Consider the following 22,207-nt stretch of genomic DNA (forward strand, 5'->3'; position numbering starts at 1 on the left):
ATTTCCTAGACAGGCTAGTAGGAGCAGGACACCTAATGGTCTATTCTTAAGCCCAAGTCTTTCACATAAGTTTGTCCTGCTACATCATTTGACCTTGCAGTTGGATGAGGGATTTTTGACTCCTGAGATGTCCTCAAGGGATCTTCCTGATGTCCCAATGCAAATTACTTGGCTTCATTTAAAAAATATAATATACATATATATATATTTTTACCACAGTGTTCTCTCTCACTCACTCTCTCTTTTTTTACTATGGACATTGAAGTTGGTGTTCTACAATTCAACCATACCACCAGCCCTTTTGCTTTCTTAAATATTTTTCACATTTATTCACTTGTTAACTTTGTATGGGCTGTTTCAAAGCACAATCCTATAGTCTCCTGAGTAGCTGGGATAACAAGAGCAAACCACCATGGCTGGCATTTTTGTTTCATTACAAAATAGTGGGTTTCATTATGACATTTCAACATATGTATGCATTGTACTTTGATCACCCTCACTTGTTCCCCATCTCCCACTGTTCCTCAATCCCCAAATAATGTCTTTTTTGCTTGTTTTTTTTTAAATCTAGTTTCCATATAAGAGGGTGAAAAAAACATGCAATACTTCTCTTCCTGAGTGTGGCTTATTTTGTCTTTTTCTATTAGCATGTATTAAATGAACAAAGGGGTTTCATTCTTGTACTTCCATGTGTGAATATAATGTGCTTTGATCTTTATCCTCCCCTCTTGCTGGTTCTTATTCCTCATCTCCTAGCTGTTTTTCCAAAAATAATTGTTATTGAGTCTCTCCATTCTATTTTCACATATCCATATATAAGGACTTCAATCACATTTATCTTCGCAATCCCACTCCCACTGATTCATTTTCCCCAAATAGTTCCCTTTCATTTATTCAGGTCTACCTTTGAAATCTGAAAGGAAGCATGCAATATTTGGCTTTCTGAGTTTGAATTATTTCAATCAATATGGTGATCTCCAATTTCATACATGTTCCTGCAAAAGACATAACTTCATTTTTGTTTATAAATCAAAAAATATATAATATATTACATGATATGTGATTAATATGAATGATTTATCTCACATTTATTTATTGAGTCATCAATTAGTAGGTGCCTGGGCTGATTCATTACCTTGGCTATCGTGAATAGTGCTGCTGTGTAAACATGGATGTGCAGGAATCTATTGTACATTCACTTTGATTCCTTCACATATATAGCCCAGAATGGTGTGGAAGGATCATATGGTACTTCTAATTTTAAGTTTTTTGAGGAACCTTTATACTGAATTCCATAGTTGATGTAATAGTTTACATTCCAAACAACAGTTTCTTTTTTTCACATCCTCGGCAACATTCATTATTGTTTGTTTTCTTTGTTGTTTGTGCAGTACTGGGGTTTGAATTCAGGACCTACACCTAAAACCACTCCACCAGCCCTTTCTTTGTGATGGGTTTTTTTGAGATAGGGTCTCACCAACTATGTGCCTGGGTTAGCTTTCAACCACAATTCTCCTGATCGCTGTCTCCTGAGTAGCTAGAATTGCAGGTGTGAGCCACTGGCTCCTTGCTCATTGTTTTTTGAATGATAAGTACATCCTGACAGGGGTGACTTGGAATCACAGTGTCATTTTGATTTGTATTTCCTTTATGACAAAGGATGTTGACCATTTCTTCATGTATTTACGTGACATTTTAGCATCTTTCTTTGAGAACTGTCTGTTCAATGAATTTGCCCACTCATTAATTGGATTTAATTGATCTTTTAGGGATAAATTTTTGGCTCTTTATCGATAATTCTTTCTTTCTTTTGTTGGTACTGGGGTTTGAACTCAGGGCCTCATGTTTGCTAGGCAGGCACTCTACAACTTTAGCCACTCTGCTAGCCCCATAGCATTTTATCTGTTCTGGATATTGTCCAGTGAATATCTAGCAAGGATGTTCTTGAGGTCTGCAGGTTCTCTCCTCATTCTGTCAATTATTTCTTTACTGTGTTGAAGATTTTCAGTTTGATAAATCCCATTAATCAGTTCTTGCTCTGATATCCTGAACAGCTGGATTCCATTCACAAAATTGTTGCCTGTTTCTGTATCTTCTATTTGTCTTCCCTGTTTTCCTGTGGTACTTTCAAAACTTTAGGAATTACAGTAGATCATTGATATACTTGAATTGATTTTTCTACAAGGTGAGAGATAAGGATCTATATTTAGCTTTCTGCATGTGGAGATCCAGTTTTCCCAACACCATTTTGGGAACAGGCTGTCTTTTCAATGGCATATGTTTTTTGCCCTTTGTCAAATATCAGATGGCTAAAACTGTGTCCTTTTATTTCTGAATCTCCTATTCTATTTCCATGTCAAACATTAATATGGACACAGTATCCAGACCGAGAAACAATAAGGAAACAGGGGACATGAGCAACAATACAGACCCAACAGACCTACCAGACAAATGAGAACACCCAGCCAGTGGCAGCAGAGCACACGTTCCCGAAGATAAGCCAGAACAGAGCACATCAGGAAAGAACAGGGGTGGTCATAAGACAAGTCTGAATGAATTTCAGAAGACTGATATCACAACAAGTATCTTTTCGGGCCACAAAGGCAAGCAGGAAACCTAACAACTGCATGGGACTTTAAAAACACATTATTGAACAAATGTAGGGTCAAAGAAATCAATATGGAAATTGGAAACTATTGCAAATCAAACTAATTTGAGAACAGCATATATGGAATGTTATGGGATAAGGTGGGGTTACAGCTAGGTGGCCGAGCACATGCTTAGCATGCTACAGGCCCAGGGTCCAGTTCCCAGCACCAAAAGTGAAATAAAACCTTAATGAGTGGTGCAAAAGAAGTTCCAAGAGGGAAGTTTATAGTAATAAATGCCTCTAATATTAAAAATTTTTAAATTTCAAATAAACGTCCTCCCTTCACAATTCTGTGCCTGATCTCTCACGGAGCACTCCTCCCAGGGCTGATGCAGGAATCCAGCCTAATTAGGTTCATCTGTCCTGTGTAGTCCACTCTTATCAACTTAGCACTTTCTCAGATTTGTGGTATGTAAGAATGGGTCCAATGTGACCTTCACACTCGTGTGTCAGACAGACACCATGGATGACAGCACTGGAGTGAATCTGACTTATTCAAACAGATGGGTTCTGAACAGTGAGCAGAGAAAGCCCAGTGCCATCTGCAAACACAGGGAAAGTGACACACACCTGCATCCCTCACCTGGAGCCCTGACTCCACCTCCATGTGGAGGAAGAAAGCTGCCCTAAGTGACCCCTGGATGATCTTAGAATCCAGTGGCCCCTAACTCTGGCCTCTGTCTTTGATGTGGATTCTCCTCCATTTGGGGGACTTTCCTTTATCTTTTTCTGCTGATGACTGTGATGATATGTAGATTTTAGGTATATTGTATAGACCATTTCTAGTGCTCAGATCAGATAAAGACTGATTAGTGGGTGCCTACCTTCTACAACACCAAGAAACTCTCATGTCCAAAGCCCATGTTCCATCTTGCTCTACAAATTAATGATGGCTGAGCCACTCCAAGTCCCAGACTCCACTGACCCATGATGACTCTGAGGAGAGAAATGCGGGATGCAAAGGAGGAAGGTGGGGCTCAGAGATGGGGTGTCCATCCTCAATATGACCCAGGAAGTGTGTGGTGAGCAGGCATGAAATACAAATCAGCCCCCAACCAACAGGGAGAATTCAGATCTGAGAAACAGGGGCACAGAGGAGGTAAGAATGACTCAGAATGTCTTCTGGGGAGATGGGTGTGGGGATTTTGTTGCTAAAAAAAAAGGTATACCATAGATTGGATGGATTATCATGGTAGATCCACAATCAGATCCCAGAGAAGAGCCATGTTTCCTTCCACATGCCTCTCTATCTCCTCTATGGTCATTCCCATGATGAAGCTCCAGATGAGCTGCACAGTCAGGTGTCTTTGTGTCTCTTCTGCTCAGCATCTGCCCTGCAGCAGGGACCTGCAACTTTCCAACAGCATCCACAGCACTGGGAAAGTGACTGGCCTTGGTTAGGACCCCACAATGCAGTGCAGTTGGATGGGGTGAAAGTGTAAAGGGACTCCATGGAAGGCTTGAGAAGGAGGGACTGTACTTCAGTCACTTTCACCTGAAAGATGCTGGCTCTGAAAGAACCAGGTGTATTTGGTGCCATATACTAGCCATCAGTGAGATGAGGACAGACCAGGTGGATGTGGAAGGGAGTGGAGGAAACCTCATTTCTGTTGGAGGTGTCTGCAATGAGCATAGTGTAAGCCCTGGTCCCAGTTATAGGACAAGAACCAGGCTCCTGAGAAGGGTAGTTCCTCTTCCTGTGGGGCTGCTGATGTGACAATCCCATGACTGTCACAACATGAATTCCAAAGTCATACCCTGACCTGATGTGTTATGTGGCCTCATCCATCTGCACAGCTACAGCCATGGTTGATGTCATGACCCTCACTCTTACAACCTTGTTCTGCCTCTGTGAGACATGAGAGAGAATGGTGCCAATGTCTGGGAGGAATCTAAAACCATAGCCTCCCCTGATTCATAAGGAGACTCCAGGGGCTCAGGAGGCTCCAGGGAGGAGAAGAGGATCTGCTCAGACTTCTGGGGCAAACCTCTCACAGGGAACTCTCTTCCAGGGCTGAGGGTGAAACCAAAGACCCAAGTGCTGGCAGGTGTGTCTCCAGCTATCTTTCCTCATCACTGGGAGCAAGGGTAGTGGGGATGGAGAACAGCACGTGTGGCTGATGTTTGGAGTGCCTGGAAGATACTGGGTTGAGATCTGGGATAGGAGGTGGGAGATCCTTAGACCCAGCCTCAGATCTCCTTGCAGGGTTGCTCCCAAAACCCACCCTCTGGACTGAACCAGGGTCTGTGATCACCCGGTGGAATCCTGTGACCATCTTGTGTGAGGGGACCCTGGAGGCACAGGAGTACCATTTGAATAAAGAGGGAGGCCCAGAGACCTGGATTGGACAGACTCCACTGCAGCCCCAGAAAAAGGCCAAGATGTTCATTTCAACCATAACAGAGCAGGATGCAGGAGAATATCTCTGTTATTATGTCAGCCCTGCTGTCTCTTTAATGTTCAATGAACCCCTGGACCTGATGGTGACAGGTGATGGTACACTCAGGGGTCTCAGTACAGAATCTGCCTCCAGGAAAGGGTTCTAGTCTTCAGGATGTCCTCCTTTCACAGCCCAGCCCTGAGTACAGTGTGTGAGGTGTGAGTTAATTTAACACACTGTTTCCTTCTCTCCTAGGAGTTTAATACAGCAAATCCAGCCTCTCAGCCCTGCCCAATCCTGTAATGACCTCAGGAGGGAATGTGACCCTCCAGTGTGGCTTCGTGGCTGGGATTTGACAGGTTCATTCTGACTAAGGAAGGAGAGCATAAGCCCTGTTGGACCCTGGACTCCCAGTAACACCCCAGTGGGCAGTTTCAGGCATTCTTCCTTGTTGACCCTGTGACCACCATCCTCATGGGAAAGGTCTGATGCTACGGTTATTACAAGAACAAATCCCAGGTGTGGTCAAGACCCAGTGATTCCCTGGAACTCCTGGTCTCAAGTGAGGTAGCTTAATTTTTGACACAATTATTTTTGAATCCCAAACACTTTGCCATTAGCTGAGACTGAGGGAGTGCAGAGAAGCTGAGTCAGAGACCCAGAGGGGAGAATAACTAAAACGGGCAATGGACCTTCATCCACTGGCTCATCTTTGCTCCACTTGGATCCAAGAAGCCATTCCTCCTTATCTAGGAGGACCCTGAGTCTTCACTAATGGAGAAAACCAGATCCTCCAGGGTCAATCTGTCATCATCTAGGACAGATTCTCTCTGTCCAAGGATGGGGAACTTAACCTCAGACAGCATCCTGTCTGGCATCTCCAGGCTGGGATCACTGAGGTCAACATCCTCCTGGGTCCTGTGACTGGCTCCCATAGTGTCCAGTACAGATGCTATGTTGCACACAGCCTCTCCTCCAAGTTGTTGCCCTCCAGCACACATTTGGCATCCTAATCACAGGTAAAGAGCCCAGCAGTGTCAATCAGAGCTCACACTCTGCACAGGGACTTGTGGAGGAGCCTCAAGAGGTGATATGGACCATGGGAGGGATACATACAAGCATAGTAGGAGGTGTGAGGGGAAGAATCAGAGAAAAGAGAGACAGAGATGTGTGTATCCTCAGAGACATGCCCTGTGAGGTCTCAGCTGAGAACAAGATGGGGATACTTATCACCCTCTTCTATCTAGGACAGCTCCCTGATATTCCCTCCCTCCTGGTGCAGCTGGACACCACAGTGTCCTCAGGAGAGGATGTGACCCTGCTGTGTCAGTCATGGAGCTCAATAGACAATTTCCTTCTTTCCAAGGATGGGACAGCTGATTGACCCGCTGCCATCTCTTATCAAAGTTCCAAGCTCAGTAACACTGGGAAGAATTCTCCATGAAAACTGTGACCCCAACCCTCAGGTGTGCAATGATTCTAACATAGCTCATCCTCTTAACTTTTTTCACATCCCAGTGACCTTCTGAAGCTCCTGATCTCAGGTGAAGTCCTTGGACCTGTCCATTATGAGCTTAACAGGCCACTGAGGGCCCTGCCCCAGGACAGCTCTGAAATTGATTGAGAGTGAGGCAGACATAGGGGAAGCACGCCTCAGAGAGGAGTAGGGCTCCAGGGCCCTCTCAGGCATGTGACCAACTCCCCTTCATTGAAACTTAAAGTGCCAAATGGGGTGTGAGATGTCCTTGAATAAGGCACAGGGCAGGTGTAGGGGAATGAGAAGATCTAGGGTCCTCAGGGGCAGCTCCAGCTCCTCACCCAATTCTCCTTATTCACCGGACCCTCTGGGGTACCAACACCCCCATACTCAGGGCCCATCTCAACAGCTGGTGAGTCTTCACATATCAGTGTGTCAGAATCCATGAGGTACAGGAATTCAGAAGCTGGGTGCCATGCGGGTGAAGTCAAGACAGAGGGAAATTTAGGGACCCAGGAAGAGGGAAAAGTAGCCAGGCTAACACAGGGAGCAAGATGCCCAGTCACTCACCTCATATCCACCCCCACAGGCCCTGAGCATCATTCCCTCACCCCCATGGACTCAGGACCCCAGACAGGAAAAGGAAGGGCTCTGGTAGGAGGTTGGGTGCAGGGGAGCAGAGTCTGAGCTCTGGGATTCTTGCAGCATCCTCTGGAGACACTGACTTGTACAAGCCCCTCTCTCATGTGGGCCTCAGTTTCTCCAACTGTAAAGGAGTGGCCTGACCCAGACGTTCAAGCTTCTTCCAATGGTTGAACCAGAATCTTGGCATTCCAGCCATGTGCTATTCCACTGATTTAAACTCCCAGCTTTCGGTGTTTTGAGAGTCTCACTCTGTTCCCTGGCTGGCCTTGAATTTTCAGTGACCCAGCCTCTGCCTCCTAAATGCTAGGAATAGAGGTGTGTTCCACCATGTCTAGCTTCTGTTATGACCTTGGTAAAAAGTGGTGGGAGTGGACAGTTTGTCTCTTTCTAAATTTCAAATCATTCATATTTTCTCATGAGAGCAGCTATGGCACACAGCTCTGTATTGAGTTCCCAACCCCTGGCCCTGTGGATGTGTGGGAAGAAGAGGGAGAAATGGATGGGCCAGCAGGATGTGGTTTCCAGACCTGACTTGGAAACCGGGAAGATGCTGAAGCTGATGGGGGAGGAGGAGCAGCTGGTCATGTTAAGCACAGGACACATGGACACATCCCTAGGGACTCTGAGAACACAGTCCTTAATTCACACCTGATGGGTCCCTTGGTCTCTTAGAACTGGGAAAAAATCTGCTCTGATGGGGTCTGATTGTGGGTGAGAAAGGAGCCCCCACCACACTGACTCCATTAGAGACATGCATCCCAGGTATGGGTACTGCTAGCATGGCCCCTCCTGAACTCACCTTGTGTCTTCCATACTCAGAGCGTACCTGAGACTAAGGAAGGGCAATGCACCTGCTCACTGAGGTGACTCAGGATCCCTACCCTACTTGTCTATGTGCAATTCAATTTGTTTCTACTCTGCATTTTTTTATTATACTTGTTCTATTTTTCTGAGACTTTCAAAATAAGTTTTTCATTTAGGAATTTACACCAAGATATATAAATATATTCTTTAAAAAGAAGTGATTCTATGTACACAGATTTAGATAATATTATGCATTAATTATGTAGAATAACTTCCTCCTAATTTCAAGTCTTCTTAGTCTAGATATTTAAATTGAGGATTATTTTGGACATTAAAAATATTTTGTGCTAGTGCCTGTGTCTCATGGCTGTAATCCTAGCTACATGGGAGACTGAGATTGAGAGGATTGCAATTCGAGGCCAGCCCAAGCAAATAGTTCATGAGACTTCAATCTCCAAGACAGCCAGAGCAGAATCGACTGGAGGTGTGACTTAAGCAATAGAGCACCTGCTTTGCAAGTGTGAAGCCATGCATTCAAACCTCAATCCTAGCAAAATAAAACAATATTTCACACCTTTATTGTTAAACAATTATGTACTTTCAGGGGGATTTTTTTTAACTATAGGCTGTTTTAATAATTTGTATGTCAAGGTTTTTATTACTTTATATTTTATAATGATTGAGTATATATGAGAAAGCTATGAGTTTGTGACAATTACTTTTATTTCATATTAACTTAGGGTCCTCTCCCTTCTAATTTCAATCAATTCCTTTTGTTTTACTGACAAAATTTACATCCACCACAATAAGATAGAATTTTGCTTCTATTAAGAAGTGAAATTACAGACTTATAATTCTTGCCTTAAATATACATGCATAATTACTCATATATACCCTATAAAGTGCATATATGCATATGTGTATATAAACATATATGCATATCTATAATTACACATTGTGTATATAGTTCTTTACATTTGCTTAATATTTTCAAATATTCAACTATATCAATACTGCTCAAATGGTATGTTTTTACATTCTTGGTATTGGTGACTATGTACATTTACCCTTGCAAAATTAGCATATAACAATTGTACAGGGAGATACATTGTGATATTTATGTATGTGCTTACAATGTATCTCCCTCTTCCCCTTACCCATCTCTTAGGAAAATTTCAACAGGTTTCATTCTTCTATTTTCATAAATGAATACAAAATATCTACCATATCCACCCTCACTCACCCTTTGCTATGTCAACCTTCTCCCACTAGAATCTATCAATGGAAAAGTCCTATTTTTACCCTTCTGCCCTTCATTTATTTTTTTAAGTATATTGACAGCCTAAGGTTTTTTGCCTTGGTATTTTAGGCTTGTATATATCATGCTTTGATCAAATTATCCCACCCCCTAGTTACTTACACTTTCTCTATCACCATGCTCCACTAATATTTGACAGCTTACATTAAGTATAATATATTTACATGTAGATGAGTTATTTAGATATTTTTCACTATCTAACTTTTTCTTTTCCTTTTTGACTTCCCATAGTTCCCTCAGACAGACTCACTAATAAAATTTTGTTCTTCCTCTCACTACATATATGTGTGTACCTATAGATATATGATCATATACATAGCTACACTTATTTTTACTTTTGCAAGGGACCTAAATAAGCAATATTGTTTTTATAACACACAAACATCACCGCACTTTAGAATATGTGTGCGTGTACTTTTGTGGGTGGAGGTGTGTGTGTTACATTTCAGGTATTTTTTGTTATATGAAGATTAGTTAAGAAGAGGTTAAGTGCATCATGCACTTCAGAGGAGCTCTGTAGGGTGAGGTACAAGAGAGGGAGCCCCAGACTATCACCACTTTCTACTTCTGATATTCATGATCCTTGAGCCCCAACCCCTCACCCCTGGACCCTGGAGCTTCATGGTGAGTCAGTGGAAACTCATCTCCAGGGGAATTAGCTTACATGGTCCTGGGTTCTAGTGTAAAGAGAGAGAAGACAGGCTTCCACTATTTCTGAACTGAAAGGCCATTTCTCCCACTCATACTGACCACTTGGGAATCAAGTAAAATCTGTTCCCAGAAGACTCAGACCTCAATTGCTGAGCTCACAGAGCACAGTGAGGCTTAAGAATGAAATGAGGTGGTCAGAGGGAATCCTGGCAAAGAAGTACTAGGGTTTGTTCAGGATGTACATGAAATTATATCATGAGAATAAGACAGGAATGTGAAGTCCAGGGAAAAGGCTCAGGTCTCTTCAACACTTCACACACCCTACTGCTTTTAGTTCTCAGGAGCAGCTGAGAACCTCAATCAATCACAGAACATATCAGATCCCAAGATGTGGATAATGACAATTCTCAGAAACAGGGCTGGGCACAAAAGGACAGTTTTATTCAAGGGATCAGGTGCCCTGGAAGGACATGCAGTGATCCTGGTTATTTTGTACACTGCTGATCTCCATGTTCTCTTTTTCCACAATCCCCAGCCTCACAATCCCAGGATTACACAGTGGAGGATCTCATCCTGCTGGGGATGGATGGCCTGGTCCTCATGGTCCTCAGGATTCTGTTATTTGAAGTTCAACACAGCCAGAGAAGGACCCAAGATGCACTCTGAAGATGTGTAAGAAACAGGACACCACGCAGAGAAGTGGACCTGGAAGAACAAAATCTGGGGCATGAGTTGTGTTCTGAGAATGTTCAGGAAGCAAACGTGATTTGGGTGGATGGATTCCCTGGGGTTGGTGTGGCTCATCTGCTAAAGTGTGATTTCCTCCATATTGTCATGGACTTTTTTTGATTGCCTCCCTTCTCCAGTGTCCAAAATAACTAAAGGAAAATAGCCTGGAAGTATGGCTGAAGCAGTAGAGCAACTGCTTTGTAAGTGCAAAGTCCTGTGTTCAAACCCCAGTTCCAACAAAACAAAAACATATTTTGCACTTTTTCACGTAAAAATGATGTACAACTCAATCACTGTATTCTTTACATACACAAATCTAACAAGTTTTCTACTTCTGTATCTATTGCTCTACCCATGTTTTTACCAAATACTTCTCATTAATTTCTTGATGGTCTATTCTACATTCTTCCTTCACTATAACCAAGTTCTATTTGTGTTTCTAAAATATTGGGTAAAGTTGTTTGTCCTATTATGACGAATTTCATTTCACTGAGTTCTTTTATATCAGTAATGAAGATTTCAAAATGTTGGCATTTGGTTATGAAATACATTGCTTGTGCACACATATTTTGTTAGACAAATTATTTAAAATATTGAGGCACTCTGCAGGAGTGGGCTCTCTGCATTTCTTCAGATCTCATTTTACCTTCTTGATTTTCTTGTACTACTTCTTCTACATTTATTCAGTTGTGTGTTTGGTTTATGAAAGTTTATGTATTCTCTTAAACAGTTCTTTTATGACAATTTCAAAAGTAAAACTGTCCATAAAGAAAGTCTGCAAATGATTGCTTTACAAATAACTTACATATTTTTAAAACTCAAAATATTAATAAAATTACTTAATTTTATTCTAGTTAATCAAAAATTATAATGTTTAGTAATAATACACCTTTTTCACTTCCAAATGGTGAAATGGTAATTTTGTTGTTGGAATACATACATTCCTAGGTAGACTTTTTCTTGCCTTCTCGATTATGTTTGCTGGAGATATATTGAATCTTTAAAACTGGTGGATTCAAAAGTTGTGTTCTCATTTCTAAACAGCTTCCATGTGTTGAGAATTATAATCACTGTAATAATCAGAAAGATGGTCTTCACTGCTGAGGAATAATAAAATATTACAAGTGGTCATACCTTCTTAATATGTCATAGCTTTATCCTTTACCAGGTTCAGGAGTGGGACCCATGAGTCCCGAATGAGTAACAGACACATCCTGTTCTTCCTCTCTAGGCATGTTTTAAGTGAATTCATTAAAAATGCACAGCTTGATGCTTATATATATATGTGTACACTGTGAAATAATCACCGCAGTTAAGATAATTGTCATCCACCAACCCACAAAGTCACCAGTTGAACACCTAGGATCTGTTTTCAGCAGGTGCTGGAAGGTTGCTTCCAGTAGTCCCCATGCTCTGTCAGCTCTCCAAAATTTATTCATCTTAGAAAAAATTGAAACTTTGTATCCTTTGACTATCTCATCTTTCCTCATCCCACCTCCTAGTAACTGCCACAATGAGGGAGTGGGATGCAGGTAAATGTCCATCTTGGATGCATTTATTCTCCAAATTTTATGCAAATTGGATGCTATAATCGTATCTGTGGATACCTGAGGTCCCACAGCAGTATTTGTTGTTATGGACCGTGGTGAAAACTGATGATTTGTGGGTGTGTGCAGGCAAGAATTGTCTCCTCTCACACCTTGATTACATCTCTTAGCCTTGGGTTTCATTGTAAATTTGCTGTTTATTTAAATATATTTATTTGCTGTTTATGTGAAGTTAAAGATATTTTGAAAAACAACCTAGATTTGAAAATATGATATCGCAAAATTTTAAAAAGTCACTCCTGAGATCAAAGATCTCTGTGTCTCTCATTCTCTACTTGTCAATTCTGCCTGTGGCTGGGTTCACTGTTTATACATCAGAAAGACAAATTAGTGCTTATAATCAACATCCATCACCACCATTGATGTTTGTTGCTTGAACACTCAGAGTACAGAAAGCACACATCTGGTCCACCCTTTGCCATTATTAAGCAGAAAACTCCTACAGAACCGAGAATCTTGTGGATTAGCTCAGATAGAAAAGGGAGATGTTGCCTCTTTCCCTCTGTTTTCACCTTTCCAATGTAGTGATTGGATTGTTCAAGTTATCAAACGTGAGGTGGTTTTTGCTTTATTTTGGTTATAGCATCATTAAATATAAAACACCATGTTTAAATCTATTACAGGCCTTATTTGATGGGCTTTTTGAGTGACTTAAGTCGTAGAGCACTTGCCTAGCAAGGTTGACTCCCTCAGTTAAAACCACAGTTCTCCCCCCCAAAAAAATAACAATTAATTGCAGACATTCCTTGTTGCTCATACATCCCTCCCTTTGCTTTGGGAATCTTCTTCATAGTGTTTCTGATCTGATCACAGGTGTCATTTTGGGGTTGCAATAATAATAACTCACTTTTCTGTCTTTGCCTTCCCTAGATATGAATGAAATCAGATTATAACTGCTCCAAATAGGTTCTCAAAATACTTAAATAAAACATTGCTTTTACTTGGCAATTCTGTTTTTCAATATGTAACCAAAGAAATACAAGGAAAGATTGTCATACACCCATCTTCCTATTAACAATAATAAAAATAAAAACCATTCAATGACCACAGAGAGTTAATATTGTAGACATGTGATGGATGTTTTTCCACCTTTGTGGGGATCCCAGAACCAAACTCAGTGCTTTGTGCACACAAGGAAGTCAGTCCTCCAGTAAGCTACATCCCTAGCCTGGTTACCATCTCATCTTAAATACAAATTAACTAGGGCACAGAAGAACATTGAAGACAGTGTACTGAGTGACATCCTCTAGCTGCACTGTGACAAATACTGTGTGATTCATATGACATGAGGCAGATAGAGAAGTTCATCTCCTAGAGACAGAATTTGGAGCAGGGTTTGGGGAGGAAAGCAGTGGTTGGTGTCTCATAGGGCAGAGTTTCAGTCTGGAAAATGACAACCTCTAGAGATGAAGGTGGTAATGTTTGTACAGAAGTGTGAGTGAGTTCCAACCAAACCATTTGTGTGTGTGTGTGTGTGTGTTGGATATTTTCAAGACAGGCTTTTGGGAACTAGTCGCCCTGGCTGGCCTTGAGCCATGACCCTCCTGATCTCTGGCTCCTGAGTACCTAGGATTACAGGAGTAAGCCATGAGCACCAGACTCCTTATTCTCTCTTTGGTATGTGATTTTTCACTCCCTCTTCACTGGATAAAATGTCTTCCCCTCTGATGTTCTGGGCTGTTCTCCACAGAGAGCTCCAAGTCCACTGCACAGACACAAGAACAGTCTCCTGGCTGTTTCCAGAGACCCAGTTGCAACCTACTGCTTGTTTCCAGAGACCCAGCTGCAGTCTCCTGGCTGTTTCCACAGCTGCTCATCTCTTTTCATGGCCAGGGCTCAGTTGCTGAGCCTTTTTTAGAATATCCTGGGAAAATCCACTTTGTTTTCATGAACTGCTTGGTGGAATCAAAAATCCTCTCTAGACCACAGCACTGACCCTGAGTCTGGGCTGTGCTCAGAAGCTGAGAGCTGAGCCCATTCTCCCCATTAGGCAGCTCTTTGTGCATCAGTGGACATTTTTATGCAATGAACATCCACAGCCCTGTGGTGGTCCTGGGCACACAGACATGTGGATCACTTCTCTGCCTTCACAGGTGCTGAAAGGGGTAAAGGAGAGCCACAAAAGTGTCTAATTGAGCAAGACTGCACATGTTCAAGGTGGGCACTGTGAGGAGCTGATGTGCATGTCTGTTTTGCACCCATGGCTGCAATCAAACACACATCACATTTGCTATACCAATGCTGCACATAGGAACCCTGAATCTGTTCATTTGACTAGTGAAGTTCAGGTCCATCTTTGCTGATGGAGTGTGTGGATGAAGGATTAAGACAGTGAGGGTAGAATGGCTTCACATACCCACATCTACACACGTGTGTACCCTCACAGACACACACAGGCACCAGGAGAACCATGAACCCCTTGTGAGATGGAACTTACCAGTATTCCTGCCCTCAGGAAAAGTCATATGCTCTCGTTTCTCAAATTAAAAGGGAACAATTAATTCCCTATGAGGCTATCTTGCACAGAAATACACTTTTTCAAAAATAAAGGAATTAAGGTAGGTAAAAATGGGTCCTACTTGGGGGTTGGTACCAATGGGAGAGCAGAGGATTAGGGAAGAGGTGAAGGAGAGTGAATATAATGGAAGTAATATGTATTTGTGTATGAAAATGGAAAAAATGAGACCTGTTGAAACTGTGCTAACAAGATGTGAGGGGATATAAAGGAGAATTATGGGGAGTGAATTTGACTATGATATATTGTAAGCCTTTTATAAATGTCACAATCTACCCCCAGTTGACAATAATATAAGAATATTTAAATACATAATAAAACAAAAAATTAAAATGAAGAATTGTGCAGAGAATCAAGAGGGCAAGAGAGTCTTATCTTGATTATGTGCCTGTCTTCAGAACACGAACCACAAAGAATCCACCACAAAACCAGAAATCCTTTTGAGTGTACATGGATTAAAAAAATCAGACAGTGGTTCTGGCAAGACCTCATTGGGCAGAAGAGCTGCCAAAAGTGCATATCAAAACCCCACACCTTACCCAAATCCACATCTTTGAGGAGCAGGTACTCATGGATATGCAGACCCACTGGAACTAAGGGGATATTCAGTCAGCAAGAAATGACCCTACCACTGAAGGAGCAGAGACAAGATGGACTCCAACCAGAGCATCAGGCACAGACCCAACAGAAGCCCCCACCACCTGGTGAGCACCCAGAAACTCCAGTCAGCTCACCTCAGATCCATGGACCAGTAGGGGACAACAAATGACCCATCTGTGAATGCAAAGAAGGAGAAAGGAGGGTGACTCCCAAGTTGTCAGTGGATGCCTGCACGATCACCCTTCCCAGTCACTGAACCCTGTTCTGAGGTCCACCACGGTCCCAGGCAAGAATCAGCCACCACCCCAGAGCTATCTGGGTGTTTGTATTCTGGGCCTTCAAAAAAGCCCTATCCCGAGTGAATAAAGTAATCATAAACTGACACAGGCCACTATGGTGAGGTGAACAGGAAGTAGTGAAGAGGTCTGATAGAGATGAAGCAATTCGTATTCTAGTACACATGCACATGGAAGCTACTCTAGGAATCTCTCTGTATAGCTATCCTTATCTCAACTAGTAAAAATGCTACGTCTTTCTTATTATCTCTTATGTCTTATCCTCAAAAATATTGGAGAAGAGGGCAGAATAGGTTCTGTCTGGAAGCAAGAGGGTTGGGGGTAAAGAGAGGGGACGAGGGGCAATGGAGAGAGATGACCCAAACAATGTATGCACATATGAAAAAATGAATAAACAATTTAAAAAAACTTCTAAGTAATTCCAAATAAGAATAAAAAGCCCTGTTCAGCAGCCTCTGCACAATTGTTTCTCTGCTTTTGCATTTGTAAACTTTTTGTTGTTATTGTTGATACTGGGGTTTTAAACTCAGGGCCTTGGGTTTGAGTGGCAATTCCTCTAGAACTTTGAAGGAATTTAAACTTTTGCTTCAGCTGTTTTTCAGATAAGGTCTCAAATTTTCCCCAGGTAGGTGTTGGACCATGATCCACATACCTATGGTTCCCTCACTGCTAAGTGACAGAGGTGCACACCATGCCTGGCTTGTTCTTTGAAGTAGGGTCTTGATTTTTTTCCCTCAGGTTGGTATTGATCCACCATCCTCCTATCCCTGCCTCCCATGTAGGTGGTATTAGAGGCACAAGCCACCACACCCAGCCAACACATAGGCTCTTTCAATCCTGAATGGGGATATTTGAGAACCACAACCACATTTTCCAGTGCAGGTTCTACAAGACAGCTAGCTGGGGTCCTTCTGCTCTACCTCCATAGAAATTCTGGGTAGGCACAGAGAAGTTCCTCAGTTATCCCAGGCCCTTGGCTGTTTTGTGCAATCCTGTAGATGACACAGAAGGTAATAGCAGGTGACACGTACTCTTGGCAGAGTCAACAATGGGGTCAGGATCTGTGTTTCCTGTCAGCAGCTGCCTCTGAGCTTGATCACCTAGTGTCAGTTCTGCTCTCACTGCCCTGCTGTGATCTCTACTACTGCCCATTCTCTTCTTTATTCCTGTTACCAGTTCAGCTTCTCTATTAATGATGAAATTCAGAAGTAGGAAAGGAAGTCACTTGTGACAAATCTTCATTGGACCTGCAGTTGCCACAACTGGACCTGTTGTCCCCTGGTTACTCACAATGTGAGCCAAAGTCTGCTGATGTATCCAGAACAGGTTTGTGACAGGTATTTGCATACAGTCATGTAAATAAAGGATTATATTTGCACCAATCCTGGCACAGACCCTGTCACCAATTATGGTAGTCTCTTATGGAAGAGAAAGACAGTGTTTACACCAGTCACAGGTCTTCTCCTAGACACCCAAGAAAAGGAAGTGGTCCCCCTGTGGCCTGGGTGGAAGTGACTGGCCTCAATAGTTCAGCCAGGTTTGTAGTGACAAAATGGGTGGTGCTAGCTACTTAGAGAGGCATTGCCATCCATAGCTGAGTTGTACTTCAGCAGCCAGCTCTGGTTGTCATTCCACTCCCTCAAGGTGGACCTGGAATGAGGGCAGTCTGCAACTGCTTGGCTGCCATTCCTTCCCTCAAGGCAGCCAGCTACCCAGGGAAGGGGCTAAGAGCTTTCAATTAGAGCATTAAATGACCTCAACCCCCCTCACGTCGGCACAGTTATAGGAAAAATAAACATAAAATAAAGGTGTGCAACAAAGGTTCATTATTAACATTAACGGTGTTTGGACAGTGTTTAACAATGGTCTAATATTACTTAAATTCCTACCCTGGTGTCCAGGAGACAGGTGGTCTTTGCCATCTGTTTCACAGTGGAGGAAAGCAAGTTCTGGAAGGTGATAGCCAAAGGGACCTGACACTCTCCCTATGATTCTCAGCAGTGAAACACACTGAGGAAAGGAGGAGGCTGTGGGAACCAAGTGATCCCTGGTACCTGGGCTCAAAGCTCTCAATCTACCCAATAGCAAACCACACGTGTTGGGGAGGTGATCCAGTAAGTGGAGTAATTCACTGGACCAAAGTTCAGAGCTCTCTGCCCCACTTGCAAGCAACCATATGTGGCAGAGATGCAGCTCCAGAGGACATTCAGTCACTGGCCATAGTTTGGGGCTTGCAGTCTCTGAGGAAATTCACAGTAAGAGATTTGCTCCTTGCTACAGTGGGCAGCACCAACAACCACTGTCCTCTCGACAACCAAAGGTCTCTGCTTCCTAAAATTCTCAGTGGATCCATGACTGACTATCCCCAACTCCACAAGCCTCTCTCTTGGAAGTCTCCACCCAGACACTGTGGGCAGTGTCCCCAGGATCCCTGACTTGTGAGTATTCCTTGTGCTCAGGTCCCTAGAGTAGCTCAGCCTAAACAATGGACTCCCTCTGAAGATGGTACCTAGCTATGGCATCTGAAATGGGGTGTGATTACTCCCATAATGGACTCCTTCTCCAATGCTGGCCTGCCATGTAGGAGGAATCACAAAAAGTCCCCCATTAGATATGAGGCCTGTGAGAATTGTGGGTTCCTCCTACATCTCAGAATCCCAGTGTATTGTCACCATGAGTTCCTGGCTGACCTTGTCTGTGTGCTCTCATCTTTCCCTCCCACACTCTGCAAGCCAGTAGTTTGAGTTGTAGACTTTTTCTTTCTATTATCTGCACTGCCTATTTGATTCTCCATGCTTTTTGTGGGGTCTTCTTACCTCTTTCTTGATTCCTGATCCTCTATCTCTCAACTCTCTTTGGAATGTAATCTTTCCAATGCTTCTCATTCAATGATTCACATGGAGGAAAATTCTAATCCACCATTTTACTGAATTTTGTGTATCCATATGAATCTTCGGATTGCTTTTTAACTTGCCTAGAAATTGTTACTGGGATTTGGTAGGTCGTTTAGGGTCTTATGGGAATTTTAACAATGCAATGCTTCTGATTCACAAATGCAGGATGGCATCCCCAAGAAAAGACACAAACGACCCAGGTACATGAAAAGTGTCTCCACATCACTAATGCCCAGAGAAGAACAAATCAGAATCACATTAACATGTTGTTAGTTTTCCATTGCTGTGACAAAACTCCTGAGGAAATAAATTTAAAAAGAGGAAGGAATTATTTTGCCTCAAGTTTTACAGGCTTCAATCCATGGTCATTTGTTTCTGTTGATTTTGGGCCTGTGACCAGGCAGACATGTCATGCCAGTGTCATGGCAGGGAGCACATGGTGGAGCAAAGCTGCTCACCTCATGGTAGCTGGAAGCACAGATTGGAAAGGCTGGGAACCTAATGTACCCTTTGAGGGCATGAACCCATGACCTAATTCCCATCCCCTAAGCCCTGCTTTCTAACTACCCAGAGTGTTAGAAACTCCAATAGCACCACAGACTGTGACCACACCTTCAACACAGGGGTCTCTGGGGACGTTCAAGTTCCAAACTGTGACATTCTTGTACTAAATTCCTGTTCTGTCTTCATTTCTATAAATATAGCCACTACCTCTGCAAATATTGCCTAGTGCGTCCATTTGTTTCCACCTTGAATGTGACAGGTGTCCATTTCCTCCTTTCATTCCCTTTCTTGTGCATATTAGTCATCTGTTCTATTTTTCCACTTATGTTCTCTGTGTGGTGCTTTCCATAATCTTTAGTCAATATTTTACTCCAATTTAATGTTCACTATTTCAGCTATGAATTGGTCATAAAAGAATTTCTAGGCAGCATCATGCTACATTCTCAGTCTTCAAGCTCGTGATCCTCTTCCCTCAGACCCCTGAGTGCTGAGATTGTAGAAATGGAACACAATGCCCAGCCTCAGGTCAATATTTTTGTGGTACTTGGGCTTAAATTCAGGGCCTACACCTTGAGCGACTCAGTCCTTTTTTTATGAAAGTTTTTTTCAAGAAAGTGTCTCACTAATTATTTCCCCAAGCTGACTTCAAACTTTGATCCTCCTGATCTCTGCCTCCTAAGAAGCTAGGATTCTTTATAGGCATTAGCTGCAACACCTGGCTTCAGGTGCATTTTTACCCAATTTTTACTGTGTTATGTAACCTTAACAAGAAAGCTTCCCTCTAGAAAACTTAAATTCTCAATACATTATTGTGAATTGCAGGAATCCTGTTGTGCAGCAGATCTCTAGAACTTATTCACAATATCTAACTGTGACTTTATCCATATTGAACATAAACTCCTAACCCCACCAACCAAAGACCCCAAAATCACCTTGCGTGTTCTGTTTTTATGAATTTGACTGCTTTAGATCCCTTAGTTAAGTAACACCATCCAATTTTTGTCCTTATGTGACTGGGCTACTCCACTGTGTCATCCTTATTGTCAAATATGGCAGGATCTCTTTCTTTCTGGAAGTGTAATAACATTCTGTTGAGTCTAAACCACATTGTGTTCACCCAGTGGTCCACCAATAGGATTTTAGTTTGCTTTCACACTCTGGCTACTGTGAGTAATGCTTCTGTATCACAGGAGTCAGACATTTTGTAAGGACCTAATTATATTTCTTTCTGTAATAGCAAAAATTATGAGGGTTGAAATATGGAAATGCGTTCCTTCAAAAATGGAAGACAAACAGATTCTGAGGGAGTTCATTGCTACTAGATTTGCATTAAAACCAACAATGAATGGAGATCTTCATCTTTCAACCTAAGGAAGCTACTCAGCACTATGAGAGCTGGGTTCAGGCTCAGTTGAGTACTTTCCTTGCATGGTGAAGCCCTGATGCAATTCCAGGCCCTGCAACAATCACAAAACATCTGGGCAACAAAAAAAAGTGAAAGTATAAAGCTCTCTAATAATGGTCAAAAGTATGTAGGCAAATGCAGAATATCATGGGGTGTAATGGTGTCTGTAAATTACTTTAATACTAATGTATTACAAACACATTAATATCCCTAACCACAAACATGTGCTAATGAATGAATGATATAAATGATTTGAATTATGGCATCAGTGATGTAAGAATATGAAGAAATGAAATACAGTTTTTTGAAGTCAAAGTGTCATCAGCATAGGAAAGACTTAAGTGTAATGTAAATCTTTAGTTACACAGAGAAAATCTCTACAGAAGATGTACAAGAGAAAAAAGAGAAAAGAATCACACCATGTCACTACAAAAATATAGCAAAGGAGGACAGCAAGAAAGAAAAGACAGGCAAAATGCTATGAGACAAAAAATAAATTTAAAAATTGCAGCGGGAAGCCCTCACCTACCAGACAAAACAGATCCAACTCTCCAATCAAAGACACAAGGAGTTGAACACATCCAAACATGTTGCAGCTATGTACTGTCCACAATAGACTCCCTTTAAATTTTAGGACATTGTTTGTTTCTTGGTTTTACTTTATTTTAGTTTTTGAGGTAAGGTCTCATTATGCTCCCCAAGCTGATGTTGAGATGTTGAACTCCTGGATTCTAGTTATGCTCCTAATTCAGCCTTGTGAATATCTGGGACTGCAGCTGCCACCACAACTGTCTCCTAAGACTCCGTGTAGACATGAGGACATACATAGGCTGAAGGAGAAGAGTTGAAAAGGATATTGTACACAAATGGTAACAAAAGAGCAGGAGTTGGTATATTTATGACAAACAAAATAGACTTGAGTCAACATTCGTCACCAGAGACAAACTCACTAAATAATGACAAAAGAATCAATCTATTAGAAAATATAACAATTATTTATGTTATATTTTGGATGGATATATATATATATATATCCATTCAAAATAAAAACACATAAGTATAAAAGGCAAACACTGATGATGTGAGTGGAGAAAGAAGATAATAAGAGAAGTCGACATCCTACTTCAATGTCAGCCTCACAGAGAGAAAATCAATAAGGAAGCAGGGCACGTGAACAAGACTACAGACGTGATGGACCTGACAGACAATAAGAGCACCCAGCCCACATAGGGAGAGCACACGTCCCGTCACAGACACCAGACCACTCTCCAGGACACAGCACAGGGGTCACAAAACCTTCTGAGTGAATTTAAGATTCAAATCACATCAAGTACCTTTGCAGATCACAATGGAATGATGCCAGAAATCAATAACAAAAAAGAAGCAGGAAGATCAAAAACACATGGAAATTAAACAACATGTATCTTAAGAAGGCAATCCAGTATTTTTAAATCATATCCAATGTGAACTTACAAAAGAACATAAGGAAAATAATTCCCCAGCACAAAAATAAAATTAAATAGAATAAAAACTAAAAGTAGTGCCACACGGATCAGAATTGTTTTTACTACATCAGTTCAACTCACTGCTTCCCTCCACTATCACAACTCCCTAATCACTTCTGATGCCTGTTTCACCTGTAGCCTGCTGTGTGCTCTCCATTCCTGTTGGGTGTCTTTTCTGCCCTGCACCTCATCTTCCAGCCTGATGGGGGATGGTTCACCTGCTCTG

At 42.0% G+C, this 22,207-nt stretch overlaps 1 pseudogene; it reads left to right on the plus strand.

The window, feature by feature from the left end:
- Nucleotides 1-3,580: 3,580 nt before the first annotated feature.
- Nucleotides 3,581-10,592, plus strand: LOC109703378 (leukocyte immunoglobulin-like receptor subfamily A member 5; annotated as a pseudogene).
- The last annotated feature ends 11,615 nt before the right edge of the window (nucleotides 10,593-22,207 follow it).

The sequence above is a fragment of the Castor canadensis genome, chromosome 16 (genome assembly GCF_047511655.1).
Source record: "Castor canadensis chromosome 16, mCasCan1.hap1v2, whole genome shotgun sequence".
Taxonomy (NCBI): domain Eukaryota; kingdom Metazoa; phylum Chordata; class Mammalia; order Rodentia; family Castoridae; genus Castor; species Castor canadensis.